Below are 4,674 nucleotides of genomic sequence, written 5' to 3'. Positions count from 1 at the left end.
TGCCCGTGAAACTGGAACATAAGGCCTACTGGGCAACCAGATTCTTAAACTTTGATGCCAAACTAGCTGGAGAAAAAAGATTGCTCCAGCTGAATGAGCTAGAGGAATTCAGATTAACTGCCTTCGAAAATGCCAAGCTTTATAAAGAGAAGTAAAAAAGGTGGCATGACAGAAAGCTGTCATCTAGAATCTTTGAACCAGGACAAAAGGTTCTGTTGTTTAACTCTAGGCTCAGGCTATTCCCCGGGAAACTGAAGTCCCGGTGGAGGGGACCATATGTGATTACAAGTGTATCACCATATGGTTATGTGGAGCTTCAAGATATTGATTCTGATAAGAAGTTCATTGTTAATGGACAGAGAATCAAGCACTATCTTGAAGGCAATGTTGAGCAAGAGTGCTCAAGGCTGAGGCTAGATTAAAAACTCAGCAAGGTCCAGCTAAAGACAATAAAGAAGCGCTTGCTGGGAGGCAACCCAGCCATGGGGCATCACATCCTCTAAGCATTTTACCCTATTCTTGATTTTATTTGTTTATATAAAGTTCATTGATACTAAGGTAAAGAGTCAATTGTATAAGTTTACAGGGTTACAAAAGGATTCTGCATATAAAACAGAGAAAAAGAGCTCACTGGCAAGAAAACACCAGTAAAAGTCTGTTTTGGGCGTTCAACGCCCAAAAGAAGCATCCACTGGGCGTTAAACGCCAGTAAGGATAGCCATCTGGGCGTTTAACGCCAGATTTACAGCGTCCTGGGCGTTCAGAAAAACGCCCAGTGACAAAGGAGTTCCTGGCGTTCAACGCCAGAAAGAAGCAACAGCTGGGCATTGAACGCCCAGGAGAAGCAGCAGTTGGGCGTTGAACGCCCAAAACATGCAGCGTTTGGGCGTTCAAACGCCAGGATGGTGGGGAGGAGGTAATTTCGTTTTTACTTCATATTTTTCATTTTAATTTTAATTTTCATGTTTCAATTCATGATTTCTTGCATAAACATGTTACAAACCCTGACTTCTAAAATCCCTAATTTCTAGAAACCCTACTTTAAAAATATCAAAGGTATCTTAATCCATAAGCAAAAATCCTTTTTTCAATCCAATTCAACTCTTTTTCAAATTTTCAAAACAAATCTATCTCTTTTCATTCTAAAATCTTTTCAACTAATCAATATCTTTTTTAAATCTCCATATTATCTTTTACAAAAATCCAAATTTATCTTTTTCAAATATCTTTCATATCTCTTCAATTTTAAATTATATCTTTTCTTATCATACTTATTTCTTTTTAAATCATATCTTCTATCTTATCTTTCTCCCTATTTTCGAAAACCCACCCCCCTCCCTTTTAAAAACACATTCGGCCTCCCTCCTCTCATCCACCATTCAACACTCGCTCTCCTTCTATCCCTCTCCTTTCTTTCTTTTGCTTGAGGACAAGCAAACCTCTAAGTTTGGTGTGTTTATCCGTGATCACTAAACCATACCCACTAAGATCATGGCTCCTAAAGGAAAACAACCCACTCCAAGAGGCAAGAAAGAGAGTGTTCCAAAACCACTTTGGAATCAAGGGAGGTTCTTAACCAAAGAACATTCAGACCATTACTACAAAATAATGGGTCTAAGATCAGTGATCCTGAAAGTCAAGTTCGATCTGAAAGAAGATGAATATCCGGAGATCCAAGAGCAGATTTGAAATAGGAACTGGGAAGTCCTAGCTAATCCTGAAACAAAAGTGGGAAGGAATATGGTTCAAGAATTCTACGCTAATCTGTGGCAAACAGACAGGCAGAGAATATCTGGAACTGCCCTCTATGACTATAGGACTGTGGTCAGAGGAAAGATTGTTCACATCCACCCTGACAAAATCAGGGAGATCTTTAAGCTACCTCAGCTGAAAGATGACCCAGACTCCTTCAATAGGAGAATGATGAGAACAAACAAGGGCCTGGATAAGATTCTAGAGGATATATGCATCCCTGGAGCCAGGTGGACCACCAGCACGAAGGGTGTCCCAAATCAACTCAAGAGAGAAGATCTCAAACCAGTCGCCAGAGGATGGCTGGACTTCATTGGGCGTTCTATATTGCCCACCAGCAACCGTTCTGAAGTCAATGTTAAAAGAACAGTGATGATCCATTGTATTATGTTGGGAAAAGAAGTAGAAGTTCATCAACTAATCCCATCTGAATTCTACATACTTGAAAACAAGAACTCCAAGAATGCCAGGTTGGCTTATCCAAGCCTAATCTCTATGCTCTGTAAAGATGCTGGAGTAAAGATGGGAATAACAGAGTATATCTCAGTGGAGCAGCCAATCACTAAAATCACAATGGAAAAACAACAAGTGCAGGATGATCCCATCAAGAGGAGGGCGCAAGAATTCCTACTAGAACTCCCTCAATTTGAATACTGGGAACATCTTGAAGCATCTGTTACTAAATTGCAAGAAGCCATGGACCAAATAAAGGAAGAACAGCAAAATCAAAATAGCATGCTCTGCAAACTGCTCAGAGAACAAGAAGTGCAAGGGCATGAATTAAAGGAATTAAAGCGTCAAAAACTATCTCTTGAAGGGCCAAGCACTCCACAGACTAAAGAGGCATCCACTTCCAAACTTCAAGGTTGTTGAGTTCTGATCTTAACCTTAGCCCTGTGATAACTGTTTTTATTTGAGTTTTACCTTAGGAGTCATATAGTAGTAATTAGTATCTATATTTTTTATTTTATCTCCAATTAAGCTATAATTTATTTTTCTCATCATCATTAAACATGAATAAAATAGAATATTTTCTTTAGAGTAAGGAGTCAATAATTTTCGAGTTTTAAAGGACTGCTGATGCTGTTGGATCCTGACCTCTCTGCACTCGGAATGGAATTTCTGGAGCTACAGAAGTCCAATTGATGCACTTCTAATTGCGTTGGAAAGTAGACATCCAGGGCTTTCCAGAAATATATAATAGTTCATACTTTGCTCAAGGATAGATGACGTAAACTGGCGTTCAACGCCAGTTCCATGTTGCAGTCTGGCATCCAGCGCCAGAAACACGTTACAAGTTGGAGTTCAACGCCAGAAACAGGTTACAGCCTGGCGTTGAACGCCCAAAACAGCCCAGGCACGTGAGAAGATTTAGTCTCAGCCCCAGCACACACTAAGTGGGTCCCAGAAGTGGATTTCTGCACTATCTATCATAGTTTACTCATTTTCTGTAAACCTAGGTTACTAGTTTAGTATTTAAACAACTTTTAGAGATTTATTTTGTATCTCATGACATTTTAGATCTGAACTTTGCACTCTTTGACGGCATGAGTCTCTAAACTCCATTGTTGGGGGGTAAGGAGCTCTGCTGTGTCTCGATGAATTAATGCAAGTATTTCTGTTTTCCATTCAAACATGCGTGTTCCTATCTAAGATATCCATTCGCACTTCAACATGAATGTGATGAACGTGACAATCATCATCATTCCCCCACGAACGCGTGCCTGACAACCACTTTCGTTCCACTCTAGAATGAATGAATATCTCTTGGATCTCTTAATCAGAATCTTCGTGGTATAAGCTAGATTGAGTGCAGCATTCAAGAGAATCCAGAAAGTCTAAACCTTGTCTGTGGTATTCCGAGTAGGATTCAGGGATTGAATGACTGTGACGAGCTTCAAACTCACGAGTGCTGAGCGTAGTGACAGACGAAAAAGGATAGTAAATCCTATTCCGGTACGATTGAGAACCTGCAGATGATTAGCCGTGCGGTGACAGCGCACCTGGACCCTTTTCACTGAAAGGAAGGATGGTAGCCATTGACAACGGTGATCCACCAACACACAGCTTGCCATAGGAGGACGTGCGTGCGTGAACGAGAAGACAGAGGAAAGCAGAATTTCAGAAGACAAAGCATCTCCAAAACTCCAACATATTCTCCATTACTGCATACAAGTATAATTTGTGTTCTGCCCTTTTTACTTTTTACAATTCAAACTAAAAATTATTATTGATATTATATCCTGACTAAGAGTTACGAGATAACCATAGCTTGCTTCAAGCCAACAATCTCCGTGGGATCGACCCTTACTCACGTAAGGTATTACTTGGACGACCCAGTGCACTTGCTGGTTAGTTGTGCGAAGTTGTAAGAGAGTAATGTGAACATTGACATCACAATTTTGTGCACCAATCTTCCTGATTATCACATCGTCAGTCTTGTCCCATATAAATTTTACCTTCCCAAAGAACATTCACCAAATAGTTTACCAAAATTAAATACATAATTAAACAAAATAAAAAATATACAACTAAGTAAGGTTTAAATATGTAGAGTTTTTACCACCCACTTCTAAAACCATCGATCTCTGGTCTCAGCAAACCATCGCTCTATGATCTCAGCAGGAATCTTCGTGTAGCTCGACCACGGGTGGTCGTACATCAGTTTGATGACATTAGTACACTCTATGTACATGCATTGTTATTTGATACAAACCTATCAATGAAAAACTTTATATTTTTTAAAAATTTTGATAGAGTTTCATCTATAACTAGAATGCACCACAAACTCTATCCATTAACAATTCACTTAAACAATTCACAAACAAACCAACATGAAATTATATAACTTAAGTAGAGCGTCCATCAACAATCAAAAATTTTCAAACACTTTTAGCAGTTCAAACCTACTAACGTAAATCG

The 4,674-nt window shown here is 39.4% G+C and overlaps 1 long non-coding RNA gene across 1 annotated transcript in view; it reads right to left on the bottom strand.

The window, feature by feature from the left end:
- The window catches only part of LOC110269602, a 14,638-nt gene extending 10,290 nt beyond the window's left edge, over positions 1-4,348 (bottom strand). Inside the window, exon 1 of the long non-coding RNA XR_002358374.1 lies at positions 4,316-4,348. This is a non-coding gene — a long non-coding RNA (uncharacterized LOC110269602). The remainder of the gene's footprint in view (positions 1-4,315) is intronic.

This window comes from Arachis ipaensis, chromosome B03 (genome assembly GCF_000816755.2).
Source record: "Arachis ipaensis cultivar K30076 chromosome B03, Araip1.1, whole genome shotgun sequence".
Lineage (NCBI taxonomy): Eukaryota > Viridiplantae > Streptophyta > Magnoliopsida > Fabales > Fabaceae > Arachis > Arachis ipaensis.
This window is presented reverse-complemented; position numbering and strand designations above follow the sequence as displayed.